Consider the following 15,285-nt stretch of genomic DNA (forward strand, 5'->3'; position numbering starts at 1 on the left):
TTTTTGAAAAGGGCCGGCCAGCCAGTTGAGAAGCCAGGCCAAAGCCAAGGCAAACAGGGGCTCTCACACAGACCCACGGAGCCTGCACAGACCGGGCTCTGTTGGCTGGGAGGGGTGGTTCTGAACAGGAGGCACCAGGCGGTTGAACACCGTCACTCTAGCCAGCTGTGTGCAGCCGGGAGCCTCTGGGGCGAGGACAAGGCAGGAGTTGGGTTGTTCCCCTGTGACCAGAGTCCTGGAAGATGAGCTAAGTCCACAGAGCTGGACCCCCAGGCCTTAGGGGCAGCAGATTGCCCCTGGAGCAGGTTCCTGACATGGGGATCTGGCCACAACACATATGTCCGGGACAAGGTGGTGCAGTCTCCTGGCTGTCTCCCCCAAAGATGATTGTGAGAAGGTATGGAAATGTTCTCTGTGGTCACAAACTCTGCAAACAAGCGAGATTTTATGTCGGTCCGCTTCGCAGTGATAGAGAGGAGAGCTCAGACGCTCTGTGGACACAGGTTCGGTCAGATGAGGAGGCGCAGGGAGCCTGTGGTTGCTGGAGGGATGTTCTCAGCCCAGCCTCAGGTGGGAAGGTCAAAAACATTCTGTAGGCATTAAAAAGGGGACCAAAATGTAGCCTGCAGAGCCCTGGGGTTCCCCAAGACTGCCTCAAGGGGTCTGCAAAGTCAAAGCTGTCTCTATACTAAGACATGATTTGTGTTTTTCACTCTTCTTCTCTCTTGAATAGACACTGTGGGTGTCCAGAGGCTGCTATGCAACAGACCCAAGGCGGAAAAGCTAGGAGAATGCATCCTTCTACTAGGCCAGACAGTAAAGAGGTCTGTCAAATTGAAAAATAATGCCGTCTTTCACATTTTTGTTGTTGTTTTGGAAAACATTTTTCATAAAAATTAGTCGTTTTCATTAACATGAAATGGGTCTATTACTATTAGGTTTAAATAAGTTTAAAATATCTTTCAAATTTCTCAGTTTTTATTTCTAGAACGGTAAATACCAAGAAATACACACTACAAAAACAAAAGCTCTTTGAAGCTACCAATAATTTCTGAGGGTATAAAGGGGTCCTGAGACCAAAAAGTTTGAGACTGCAGCTGCAGAACAATGTGAATGGAAAGGCATCAGTAATAACAGGATACATTCTCAGGTGGAAAGGTTACGAGGTAGCAAGCACAATATAATCCCATTTTGTAAAAAGCAGGCAGATATGTGTGTGTGAATAATTGTGCATACACTATATACAACACAGAAGACTGCAAGCATATACTCCAAGATCTTAACTCTGGCTCTCCCTGGGTGGTACACTGAGGGTAGCCTCTTTCGTGGCTGTCACTCACATATATTACTATTGCCATCAAATGAAGTGACTAATTAATGTTTTGAGTTTAGCCTGTCACGTTCAGAGAAGCCTACTGAATAGTAATTGAACAAGTGACACCTTTGAGCCCTTACCATGGGCTAGTACTACGCTGAGTGTTTCAAGGACAAGAGCTCATTCAACGCCAGTAACACCTATGGATTATCAGCCCCATTTTACAGAAGAGACACTGAGGTTACAGCAAAGTTGAGTATGTTGTCAGCAATCACACAATCAGCAGATGACACCTAGACTCCAATCTGGGCTGGCCTCTCACCAGAAGCCTGTGCTCCAGATCACTGGGCTAGGTGGCCTTCCCTACGGACTCCTCCAGCCATGGAGCAGGGCTGTATGCCCGGGCCTCAGCCTGCCCACTTCTTTGTATTGACCACACACAGCCAGCATGCCACTTTGCAGTATGACCTTCATCTCTGGTAGGCAGGACCCTAATATTCTATGCATCCTGCAGCCCCTCTGTCCACCCCTAGTCTGGGCAGGTGGCGAAAGGACAGGACTAGGCAACAGCCGTTCTTCACTGGGGAGTGCACCATTTCAGCGGACCCCACTGTAAGCTGGTTAATTCCAGCCACCACTCTCTCTCTCATGGGGCACACCCTAAATCAGAACCCAGGCCCGGCCTCTGTGGCTGAAACTGCCAATACCTTGGAAGTGAGTTCAAGGCTTAGGGACCACTCTGGAAACGTCTACCACCTCACCTCTGCTCCATGACCACAGCGATGGGCTTGGAGCAAGTGTCACAGCATGAGGCCACTCCACCTTCTCCAGCTCTCCGACCACAGCTGTCAGCCCACCAGCCACTGACCACCTGGCACAATAAACTTTGTGCTCCCCTTCCAGGACCCCTTATCTGCCTACACAGGTGGCTCCTGTCTCTTTTGCCTCTGGCACAATGTGACGTCGTGGTTGTCATGCCCAGACCCCAGGGGTCCCTCCATGCTCACCCTGGGAAGGGCCACAACTCTCAGCTGATTTCTGAACTGGTGTGCTTGCTGTGGGAGTTGAGAAACATAATAAATGGGCCCGGCTCTGTTTGCAGCACCTAATTTGCAATAATATTGAAGTCTCCAACAATAACTCATTTACTCTTATAATAAATATATAAAAAAAGACAAATTGCTACATTGAACATGCATTTTCTTCACTGCAAGTAGCTGCTACCCCAGGGAGAAAGCCCTACGCTGCTAACTAATAGTAAATCCTTTGGAAAATCATGTGTCATAATGATGGACAACCAGGGAAGGGGTATTAAATAGATTTAGAGGTTAGCTACTCTAACAAGAACAAAAGACGTCCTTTGCAAACCATACCTATAAGAGCACAGATCAGCCCATGATTAGCACCCACGGTCTGACAGCTCCAGTGCACAGGAGGAAAGAAAAGTTCTGTCCTGGGCTGGGTGTGGCCAGTCAGGTGTCAGGACAGAGGGGCGAGGGGACGAGAGAGCATGGGTGAGGCCTGGGCGTGGGTTCAGACAGCTGTGTTCTCCAGCCATGAAGTCTCACCTCCGTTTCTTAACATCAGCCAGCTCCTGTCATCATTGTGAGTAAACACTCACGGAGCATCCACCATGCACAGCTCAGTGTGGGCACCGGGAAAGCAGGGAAGTACAGCCCTATCTTTGAGAAGGAAGCCATGACTTTGGGATAAGGAGGCTCCTGTGGACATCCATGGCAGGGGCTCTGGGAGCACAGGCCAACCTGGCTGCGGGTGGCTTCTGCAGGGGCTGCTGCCTGAGTCAGTGTTAAAGCCCAGGCTCTGGCCTGGAAAAGAACAGGGCTAAGGAAAGGACTGCCTTATTCTCCTGCTTTTACATAATATTTCATGAACTAGCGCAGCCATGAGTCTTCCCAATGTATTTATTCAAGTCCCAGGATTTGCCTTCCTCAATTTAGGAATAGGGGTGGACAGCTGTGTCCAAAATCCTGAGTGTTCCTTGCCTTCCCACACAGCTCCTGTCTAACTTTGAGTTTCTAGGGTGGCCCAGGACCTGGTCTAGAATTGGTGCCCAATGGCTATTGCTGGACTGAAGGTGGGCATGCAGGTTGCATGTATTACATACCAGGCTCTGCAGAAAGAGTCTCTAGTGTCACAGAAGAGGAAGATGAGCCTCAATAGGGTTATATGACCTGTGGAAAATCACACACCTATGATGACAGCAACCACAGTCCCACCCTAGGCTCTGGGATCGATCTGGGAGCAGGTCTGAAGGTGGCACATGGCACGGCCACTTGAAAGAATCAAGGGCAAGTGGTCAGCTCAGCAGCCTACACTAAGCACCACTGGTGTGAGCCAGAGCTATCCCTGAAGTTCACATTCCGGCAGCTGTCACTGGAAGTCAGATCTCGGCCAAGGCCATACTCCAATCTCTTTCACCAATTCCCTGAGACCTGAACCAAGTCGCTGCCCTCTCTTGGGACTCAGTTTCCTCCCCTGTGAAATGAGGGTGTTGACACTACACAAGATCTCTACAGCTTCTCACCACTCATTCATCCATTCATCCAATGGAGGAGAATGTTTCCTCCTGAACTGATGATGCAAGTAATCTACAGCCATGAAGTTACTCATCCTGACTAAGGCAGTTCCATGCAAACAGTGCTGCAGACCTTGTTCTGGCCCCTAAAACATTAGTTTCTCCAGCATCAACTATCAGATCAGCCCATGATTAACACTAATGGTCTGACAGCTCAGTATACAGGAGGAAAGAAAAGTTCTGTCCTGGGCTGGGTGTGGCAGGCCAGGTGTCCGGACAGAGGGGCAAGGGGATGAGGGAGCATGGGTGAGGCTTGGGCATGGCCTTGATAGCTTTGCACTTCAACCTTCTTATATTTCTGAAAAACTTTGCTTTAAATTTCATTACTGTTTATTAGCCCAACATATTTATACATGTTAGAAACTGGAAAACTTTCCAAAACTGTCTAGAAAGAGAAACAGAACACTAAACCTACTGGTGAGAGCTCTGTAGCCCCCTGCAGAGCCCTCTGGACGGTCCCCCTGAAGAACCCCCTGGACTGAAGGTCCCTCTGCAGGACCCCTTGCAGCCTGGAGCCTCGGAGGGGGTGTCCTTTGACCTTGGGGAATGGGTTTGCTTGCATTTCCTTCCTTCCTTAGTACCCTGAGTCACTCCACTCCCCTGTCTTCAGAATACAAATACAGAGATTTGATTTCACTGGTGCTTTATGCCTTTGGGATTGCCAAATTGTTCCCTGTCTGGCTCCCAGCATCTCACTTCTGGAAACCTTTCTGTAGTTTAAGCAACATTGCCCGGTGATTGATGACTATTTTGCAACTGCTATCAGTTTACTATTTTAACCAATATATCATAAATCAGGAAGAGGAATGCTGGTCCAAGTGGAGAGTGTAGCTTTTGCTCATTACCTAGGAGGATTATAGCCATTTCATAAAATCCATTATCTAGGGACAGGATCCTATTGGTGAGGGCCAGCAAAATTCATTTCATGCTTCAAAAGTTTGTGATGGGGCTAGCTAGGGGGAAAAAACTAAATTGTTTGGAAGGTGGGGATCATGATTTGTTTAAAACTCAAGAACAGCCAAGACTGAGCTGTGCCCATTATACCAAGTGGCACTTTGTACTCAAATGCAAAGGCACTGTTGTCCCAGGGCCCAGCCCCCTGACCACAGCCCTCCCGGGTCTCACAAACATGGGACTGGAAAGGGAAGTGTGCCCCACGGTTGCTTCTCTCCCCTCCCTGCCCCCACTCAGGCCAGGCCACTCTCATGAATTCCAGGCCCAGAAATGGTTTCCTCTGTGGCTTCCCTGCCAAAACAGCATTGGTACAAAACCAGACACACAGACCAGTGGAACAGAATAGACAACTCTTGGCCCAGTCCTGTCTCAAGACAGCATTTACAGCGATGTCCCCACACGACCACCTGGTCATGTCCTTCCCACTGCACTGAGGATCTGAAATCTCATGACCTCCAACACCATGTGCCCGCCCCCATACCTTGCTTCCTGCAAGGTCCAAGGGCAATGACCTTTCCCGTCTTCCTTGAGCTCCTTCTTCCCTCTCAGATGCCACATGTTCTCCTTGCCTTGGCCTGGAAAGTCTCCCCTCTATAATGCACAGAAGGGTCTTTCCAGCACACTTGCTGCATCCCTACCTGTTACCTGAGGATTCCAGCCACCCACCCCCTCCTCCCTCTACCATATCTCTTCTAGCAAGTCACACTCTGACTCAATTTGAGGTCACGATCACCACTTCCCCAAAGGCAGCTCCCAGGAAGGTCTCACCTCCTTACCTAACTTTATTTCTGAATGGCAAAGGGAAAATGCAAGCATACCCAGGAGGGACAGGGCCAGTTACCCCTGCCTGTTCCTTCCCTGCAAGGCCTTAGGGGCAGCATCACCTCCCACTGGGAAAAGTCCTCCCACTTTTAGGACCTCTGGGGCCCAGAAGGCAGGGCTGGGTAAGGCCCTTTAGGAAGTCAAAAGAAGAAAGATTCAATAGACGTTACAAAGAAAAAGGACGATGAAATAAAAGTGTCTTCTAGATTTTGCCAAGCCTCTATAACATTCCTGTTCAATATGATTTTGTTTCCTTCTCTCCTATTCTTAACTTTCCCCAAATTCATTCCTCAAGCGAAAACAGCATGGTCCCCCGGGAAGCTGTTTTAACACACACATGTTTTTCTAAGTAACCGTGAGCTGGGACTCGCAGACAATAAAGCTTCTTGTCTGGAGTCCTCCTTGCAGCTCAGACCGCGGGGAATTGAAGTGGCGAAGACTGAGCACTCAGAAACTCGGCTTTGCCGGATCTCAGAAGAAACTCTCAGTTCAAATTCTCACTGGTACCCCGAGAGTTCGAGGGGCTCGGAGTACATCTGTTGGGGGTGGGGGGTGGGCAGGAAAGAACGCCTACGGCTGACTGTGTGAGTCTTCCAGAGCCCCCAATCCCTGGCACGCTCGCCTGAGTCCACGCAGGAGCCACTTAACTTTCTTGCTCCATTTTCTCAGCAGTGCCTCCATGCCTCCCCGCACATTCCCTCTCTCTCCTCCCCTCCAGCTGTGTCCACCCAGTTCCTTTCTTTCCTCCCCCATCTTCCCTCCCTCCTTCCCTCCAGCTCCCCCCCTCCTGAGGCCCAGCACAGCCTCCCTGCCTTGGCGCCTACTTATGCTTGCTGGCTTCAAACTTGGAGCGCAGCAGACAAGGGGAAGGGACGTGGGAGAAGGGCGCTGCAGGCCAGGCCTGCACACACAAGAGCGGCCTCATCAGCACTGCTTTCCAGGGAGCGTCAGGAAAAGCTGCCGTCCTCCTTCAACTTACCCAGCGTGCGGGGAGGGCGGAGGGACGCAGCACCCAGAGGGGCGGCGGTGCGGAGAGGGCACTGCCCAGCGTCAGGAGAGGCGGTGGACCGCCAGGCTAGAGCGCAGGAAACATCAAGTGGCCGCCGAGGGAGGCGGGGCTGCATGAATCATTTATAACCGGCGCCGGCCAGGGTTTAGGAGCGCTCGCAGGCTGGCTAACGGAAAGGGTGGCTGGACTCGGGGATCCAGCCACTGCTGGCGGACGGCGTGCTGTCCTCCGTGCGGGTGCCTTTCTCAGACTGGAGCCCACATGAATTCCTCCTCCTGGGAGAAGCTGCTGTCTACATGTCTTCCATGGGCAGCGGCTGCCCTCCAGGGTCTGGAACTTGGGGCTCACGGTGCTTCGAACCCCTGACTCTGTGGCCCCAAGAGGAAGAGGGAGCTGGGCGGGATCTTAGGGGCCATGTGGACTAGAAAGCCCACTGGGTAAGAAGGGGAAATTGAGGCCCGGGAAGGGAGGGGGACTTGTCCAAGGTGCACAAGGCTGTGAAAGATATGACTGGCCCCCAGGCCACTGTCCACCTTCTGAGCCGGCTCCCTGCAGTTCCCTGAGGGCACTGAGAGCCACAGAGCCAGGAAGTGGAGCCCCTGCGGGCAGTGCAGGTGCAGGGTGGCTCCTCACACACAGGGGTCATGGGGAGATCTGAACCCACATCCCCAGCCAGCCTGAAATGTCACTCATCGAGTTTCAGTCCTTTGAATCAAGCTGTGGAAAATCACCCCCACCCTCTTTTCCCTTCCACAGGGAGTGGACACATGAAAAGTACTTTGGGACAAGGAGCTCCAATCAAACAGAAGATTGGAACCTCACCACCTCCAATGCTCACGGACCCGCTGGTGAGGCCTGCGAGGACTGCTGATTCCACTCAGCCACTCACCACCCGCCCCGTCTGCCAGGTGCCACGTGCAAGAATGCTGCATTTTCTGCTAATGGGGGTGGGGGATGGCAGGAGACATAATGGGTGGGGAGGGGTCATTGCTATTGTCATCATCACCCTTTGCCACCCCAATGACATTCTACACCCTCTTTTGCATCCGATCTCAAGGCATCAAGAGTATGAAAAACAGCTCTTCTGTTCCCAAAAGGGAGATCTTACCTTAAGCAATGGGATTACCATTAAGCACAAGACGTTTGACATTTATCCCAGGACAGGATGGGAAGAAGGGCCCTGACCAGGAGGGGGGCAATCCAGAGTCGGCCACCCCCTTCCCTTGCCCTGACCTGTCCCGTGGCTCTCCTCGTCAGAGGCTCAGTCTCCATGTCCCTACCCGAGACCCTCTGACTGTGGCCAAGCTCCAGCCCTACCCTATCCCCAACGCCCTCTGCTACATTCCTGCAAGAGTGCAGGCTGAGACCTCTAGAGTAACACATGGTTCTTATGCAGGAGGCGGGGGTCTGTGGGACTCCATCTTGAGCCAAGAAATCAGCTCAGGCCTGCACAGGCCTCCCTCAAATCTTGAAGGAACTGTGGACATCCCTCAGCATGGGGAGCAAGAGTGAGTGCCATAAACACCAACTGCGTCCCCACTCCGAGTCTGGGCAGTGCTGCCCGCAGGCACAGGGTGTTGGGCTGCAAATGGCCTGCCCTTCCCTCTCTTGAACAGGGGTTGCCAGGTCCAGAGAGAGAGTCCGGCCTGCCTGGGGTACCTGGAGCGGGACTCATGGCAAGGCTTTGAATGCGGAGGGGCTGCATGAGCAGGCGTTGGCCAGCACCGTCTGAGCACCGCATATACCCTCCCCACAGCATACAGCAGCCCTTGAGATGAGTCAGGTGGCTTCCTGGGATGGGGAGAAGATGGTCAAACCAGACACTGCTTCAGCGACACTTCTACAGGGTCACGGGGTTTGCAAAGAGATCAGGGGTTTGTCCCGGTCGATTACACAAAAAGCTCAATCCCAACGCTCCTGGGTCAGCAAAACTGAAAAGCAGACCCCCTTCTTGGGTGGTACCACCTCCAAGGGCACCGCAAAGGCCACGAAAAGAAAACAAGGGAAGGGAACCAAACTTTTCCTCAGCCTCGGGGGAGCACGAGACCACGCTGGACGCGGGTGAAACGGAGCCTCCAACCCTTTCCTGATGGGACCCTTGCCAGAAGGACCCCGTCCCTCCTAGTGGCGAGGACAGAATTCCTCAGGTTCAGAATCCTGATCCTTCTGACTGCAGTCGGGTGGCAACTGTGTTACATGGGGGGCCGGGTGTCTACGCAGACAGTAGGACCTGGCCCAGCTACTACTGTTTGCATGCAGTGAGCTCATCAGTGAGGCTCCTCCATGCAGTGGCCGCTCTGGAACCACGGAAGGGCTGCACTGACACAGGCAAGCGCTCAGATGCTCGAGCCACGTTTAGTCAGCCCTCCCGGCTCAGGCTTTCCAGCCTCAACACTACCCATCAATGGAAGTGAGTGAGGCCTCGGGCAGAATCCCAGGGCACCATCACCAGCCCTTCCCCTCAGCTTCCCTGGGGCAATGCTCAGGCTCAGAATGAGGAATTACCGAGTTGGAAGACACTGCTCCTGGTTGGACTCCAACAGCAAATGCCCCGCAGAAAGGGCTGCTCTCTGGACCCCACAGCCATCTCCAGAGAGACCGCTTCCCCAGGTGTCTGCAGTCTGGGCCAGGCCTTCCACAGGCAGTGATGATTCTGAGCTGGTTCTCTTCAGCCAGGCTTAGAGGAGGAGGGGTGTGAAGAAATGCCCTTCCATGACATACAAGTGCCCCACAGAGAGCCAAAGCCCTGCTCAGGTAAGAGAGGGTGGGAGTGCCTCTGGGAAGCCCACTCCAATCCCCATTCCACCTCCACCTTCAGCCACCGAGACACACGGGCTCTGCACAGAGCAAGACGTGCAGCGGGCAGAGGTTGGAGAGGGGATCAGCTGGAGCTGCCTTGGCCCTGGGCAACCCATGTCAGAGACAGCAGGTGGGAAACAGACACAGCCAGGCAACAAAACTACAGCCACGGCCAGCGTGTGTGCTCTTTTCCCGGGGGACAGTGTCCCCCAGAAGCAGCCCTTCCGTCTGTGTGCCGGCCCCACGGGAAGACCATGGCATCCTACCAGTGTCCCCACAGGGGCCCTCACAGAGCCTCCTCCTGCAGGCTGCCACCAGGACTCCCCGTACCCAGAGCTTTCCCTGGCTCCACCAAAGCCCAGTAGGTAACCTCTAAGTCTAGTGACTGCCCTCGGGAATCTGTCTACTTCTCCAGCCGCCCCCCCCCACACACAAGCCGTTTTGCTGCCAAACTGGCCATTCCATTGACCCTAATATGCCCGCAGACGCAGCAGACACAGCAGACGCCACCCTCTCTCCTGTTCACATTGACGCCTCGGCCCCGTCAACTCCTCCTCCAAGCAAGAGGCTTCCTGGAAGGGTTGCTGTGGCCTCGCCCTCCCGTGACTCAGCTTATCTGTGCTGTTCCCAGGACATATCAGACCCTTTATTTTGTTCTGAATACAGGCTATTCCCACTTACAAATGAGCTGTGTTCTCAAAGGTCGACATATTACAAATCAATGATTTGGAACTTAAATGCATTTTCCCATAAAAAATAATGTAACATAATATGAGTAGCTTTCCATGTTAGCCCACAACGGCCCAGAAAACCCACATTGTGGCTAAGATACTACATAGACGCAGTTAAAACCTCTATTTAAAAAATACAATACTAGTAATTAAGCAGACTGAAAACCATTAAGCATCTGATTAGAACAGAATAAAGTACTGTGTGTTATTCACATGGAGTCCTAGTGCTTGAAGCAAGGCAGGCTCTTATCATAGCGGAGAGACGGCCCATGGTGGATTCCACAGCCCTGGGGTTGTGCAATCACAGGCATGGAGTGGAGACCGCGGTCAGGAAGAGGCGAGCACTGACTGGGTCAGGCAGCCCTTGACCAGGGGCAACACGGGCACTGGCCGGAGCCAAGGCATGCAAGGGTCCTGAGGGGCAGTGGTCGGCTGCCGAAGAAATGCCTGCAATTGCTCCTCTCTGGGGAACTTGTGGGCTTCATGCTTCTGGGGTCTCCCAGAAACTCCTGTCAGTGCATCAGCAGGCACGTTGTCCTCTCATTGGTCTTGAATAAGTCCAAGTTGTGAGTTGTCTAAGCTGAGTCCTCCAATGGCTCAACCACAGCAATAGCCCCTTCCAGGCACTCCGGTCACTTTGCAGCCCCATGAAGCAGATGTTGTTAACGTGGATGAAAACCCAAGACTTGGGTTCTTGCAGCTGGCAAGGGGCAGAGCTGATCCCCAGCTGCTCCACTGCCTCTGGAAGCTCCCTCCAACTGGGGAGCCAGGGAGGGAAAGCTACAATCTCATGCTACCAGTGAACACAAAGTACAGTTTGCCAGCAGCCCTATTAGCTGGAGGTCTGAGCAGGCTGCCCTCTCAGGCGAGAGCAGCCCCGCTCTGAGCTGGGGCCAGCCTTCCACTCTGGCTGTATTGCTGACCCCACACTCACTCACCCAGAACCTCGGAGTGCCTGCCCTGCACGGGCACCGGTGAAGCGATAATGAATCAGATATTGTGCATTTCCTCAAAGATCTGAGAAGGCCCCGCATGGCCCCCCGCCTACCCAGCTCAGCACCCTCACCGGCCCACCCACACACTAAGTGCTCACGATGGACCCACAGGGGCTGCCGGCTCCTACAGCTCTTGCCAATCCAGCCCACAGAAGACAGAGAGATGGGGTCAGTCACAGCTCAGCATGTTTTACAGATAAGGAAACAGGGGTGCCTAAAGTCACACAGATACCTTAGTGGAGAGCAGACATAACCCAGGAGCCCTGGGAGCCCCCAGACAGCAAGGCCTGCTGTGTCCCCAGTACCTCGTGCAATGCCTGGCACACAGCAGGAGCCTGGCGGCGTGGTGGGTGAACTGCGTCCTTATGTTAGGAGGCATTTCCTGTGTAGGCATTTGTTTATTCCACAAACATTTAGCAAATGCCTGTAGGCCAGGGCTCACCCCACGTTCGTTCCAGGTCTCCTTGGAAGCCCTCCTGCATAGACATCTGCCCTCTATGTGATAACTTCCCTTTGCCCTGGGGCCACCTCCCCTTCACCATCACACAGCCCATCACCCGAGCCTTGCCTGCCAAAGCGGGAAAGCTTATTTGTTTCTTGCAGGAAGAAAGAGGAAGAAAAGACTCACACACGGGCCACATCACCCTTTCTGTGGTGCCTGCACATCTCCGTGTGCCTCCTCCCCATCTGGGGTGGTTCACCCCTCAGATGTATAATGAATCAGGCACTCGCTCATTAATAAAAAATGACAAGCGATCATCTCATTGAAATCCGCCGAGCTGCCGGAGCCTGCAGACACAACCCCTGCCAGGCTCTGCGATTCCTCGGTGGTCAAGCGGTAATGAGTCTGCGGGGTGGACGGGCCAGTGAGTGAGCATCTTAGCACTTAACGTGCAGGCAGGGAAGTCACCTTTCTGCAGTGGGCAGCCTCAGGACCGGCAGGTTAATGCCTTTTTCGTCTGTATTAACAAAGGGCTCAGCTCAGCAGGCCCCGGCTCCCCCAGGGTGAGTGAGGTGGAAGAAGGCCATAGGCCGTGGAGGGTTAATCCTTGCTGTGGCAATCAGCAAACCCCTGTGTCCAAATTCTCAAGAGGGTCCAAGAGCAGCCCAGGCTTGGAGACTGAACCCCTTGGATGCTTTTTTTGTTTTAAAAAGTAAGTTGAGTGAGCAAAAGGTCTTGACAGCAGACTGGATGGCTACCCCGTGGGCGACTCCAGCCACAGGCCCAGCACTGGGACCCCTCCCCGGCTCCACCTGGAGCTGAATCACAGGGGCAGCAGGCCCATCCAAGGGTCATACTACGGGAGGTGCCTCCAGGAAGCCTGCAGGGGCCTAGTTGGCTTCTCTCATGAAGCACACTTGCTATTTTATATTCACTTCAACACCCACTACACATGGAGTTTCACAGGCAGGGCTGGAGCCTGGTAGAATATGAACCACACTAACAGACAGCACAGAATGGAATTCACACTCTGTCAGTCACGGGCTACATGGCCTCAGAGACATCAGGAACCTCAGGTTCCTCACTTGTAAAATGGGTGATGGAGACTCCCTTGCAGACAGTAAATGGGTTCTAATCTTCACCCAGTCATTGCATAATAAATGACAGCTATCACGATTAGGGTGGCAGTCTAGGGCTTCGGGATTTTAAAGGCAGAGTGGTCCAGCTTCTGCCTCATTCATCACAATTTATATCATTTGCATCACCCTTGCACACTCCTGTGTGCTGGCCATAACGGGTCTCTAATTTTCACAACAATCCTTGGGCCAGGTACATTAACCCTGGCCATATTAGAAATGGGGTAATCCATGCAGGGCCTCAGGAAACCAAGTGGCAGAGCCAGGGTCTGACCCTAGCTCCTTCCTCATTACCATGTGTCTGGTACCTGGGCTGCCCCCTCACTGCTCTAGAGTCCTAGACTCTAACATTGTTAGAGAGTCCTAGACCCTGTTAACAATGGGCCAGGCCCAGGATCCATAAAGAACCCTGCATCTTCCACACAGCGCCTTCTCACAGGCAAACAGGCTACACCGAGGTCCCTCCTGCATCTTTTGACCCACCAGGACCGTTGCCTGAAATGCCCTCCCCAGATCTCTCCCTGCAGCTCAGCCATTCATCCTTCAACCCAGCCACCTCCTCAAAGTGGACCCTGACCACTCCAGGGTCAGTGACTGCTGCTGTAGTCTGCTCCCAGAATCTCGAAACGGAGCCGAGTCCCAGGGGGCCCTCTGAGCTTCTGCAATGGACACCGATAGCTGGCCTGATCATGGAGAGCCCCAGGGCCTGTGTTGGGAGCCTGAGAGAATCTCAGGACCGGAGGACAGTGAGCCCTGCCCTGCAGATGAAAAGCCCAGGGTAGGTGACGGGATGAGATGGCACCTTCATGCAGCTCCTTGGGGGCACTGGAATTGACCGAAGCCATCCTCAGGGCATGCTGTGGTACTGACTGCTTGACCTTACTCTAAACACCTGAAACTGGAAGACAAATCTGAAGCCCACCCCGGTCCATTACCTCTGCTCTTGCCTAGAGGACCTTAATGATACTCTCTCCGATGCACTCTCCTTGGTCCCCTTCAATCCACCCTCATACATGACATAGCCAGGAGGAGGGCACGCATCCGCCTGGCCACCACCGTGACCTCTGGGGAGCAGACAGAGGGGCAAGGCTTGTGTTTCTGCACGTGCTTCAGTACTGTTTGCACATGTTCTAGAAAGTCTGTATAAGTTATTAATAACAAAAAAGGGAGTACTGGCCAGGCGCAGTGGCCCATGCCTGTAATCCCAGCACTTTAGGAGGCTGAGGTGGGCAGATTGTCTGAGGTCAGGAGTTCCAGACCAGCCTGGCCAACAGGCCAGGAGGCAGAGGTTGCAGTGAGCCGAGATCACAACATTGCGTTCCAGTCTGGGCAACAAGAGCAAAACTCCATCTCAAAAAAAAAAAAAAAAAAGGCCGGGCCTGGTGGCTCACGCCTGTAATCCCCACACTTTGGGAGGCCAAGGCAGGTAGATCACCTGAGGCCAAGAGATAGAGACCATCCTGGCCAATATGGTGAAACCCTGTCTCTACTAAAAATACAAAAATTAGCTGGGTATGGTGGTGCGCTCCTGTAGTCCCAGCTACTCGGGAGGCCGAAGCAGGGGAATCGCTTGAACTCGGGAGGCGGAGGTTGCAGTGAGCCAAGATTGCACCACTGTACTCCAGCCTGGTGACAGAGCAAGACTAAAAAAAGGGGGGAGAGTATATGTAGGGCTGTTGTGAGGCAGAGCTGCATTCACTCAACACAGCTTCCCTGCTCTTGTTTCAGGAAACAGCCCTTCCTTCAAGAGGGGAAGGGGCCACCCTTAAGCTTCAATGACATTCCAAGACAAAAGGAGATGAAGCAGAGCAAGCTCTGCATTTGCAGGCGGGAGGCCTAGCCTTCTGCTTTTGCCATCAACTCCATGTGTGATCTCAGGGCCTGAGTGGCCTCACCTGTAAAAATGACAAAGGCCTCTCCCATCCCTGACATTTTCAGACGTTTTAGAGATCCTAAGGCAGAGTCCCAGAAAATAGCAAGTAACTTCAGAAGCCCAGCCCCGGGCAGTCTCCTTTATAAGACAGAAGACTGCTTAAGAAAACCCTTGTAATGATGCTATTAGCCAGGTCGAGGGGAGGGGACACCCGCTCTACTGTGCCTCGGGAAAGCCTGGCTCAGGCAGAGGCACAGCCAGGGCAAGAACGCTCCGGTCCTGCCCGAGCCTGGAACACGCACGCAGGAGACAACTCGTTGCAAAACCCATGGCCCCGGGGATAGAGTCTGCCCTACATTAAGAAACACTTTCCAAATGAGATAATTATTTAATAGGTAATAAATGGAGTTGGAGAGAGGACAGTGGGAATTCAGTTGATTAAATGCCTGTGCCCCGCAGCACTGCAGGCACTCCCCAGAGCCCAGCCTCCTGCCCCACACCTCCTGATGTCCTCTCACGCTCAGTTCACCTCCACCATTTCCTGCTTATGGACAACCAGCCTCCGGTCACTGGGCTGCACAGAGGGCCCGAGTCACAGGGCCCACAGCAAGGC

General features: G+C 53.2%; 1 protein-coding gene across 4 annotated transcripts in view; it reads right to left on the reverse strand.

The window, feature by feature from the left end:
- GLI2 (GLI family zinc finger 2) overlaps window positions 1-15,285 on the reverse strand; it is a 259,017-nt gene that overhangs the window by 120,456 nt on the left and 123,276 nt on the right. The window contains exon 1 of one of the 4 annotated variants that reach the window (XM_045366944.2): window positions 6,667-6,792. The exons of the other annotated variants lie outside the window; for them this stretch is intronic. The gene's annotated coding sequence lies outside the window, so the exon portion shown is untranslated. Of the gene's footprint in view, window positions 1-6,666; window positions 6,793-15,285 lie in introns of those variants that run through there. 4 annotated transcript variants of the gene reach the window in all.

Source organism: Macaca fascicularis, chromosome 12 (genome assembly GCF_037993035.2).
Source record: "Macaca fascicularis isolate 582-1 chromosome 12, T2T-MFA8v1.1".
Lineage (NCBI taxonomy): Eukaryota > Metazoa > Chordata > Mammalia > Primates > Cercopithecidae > Macaca > Macaca fascicularis.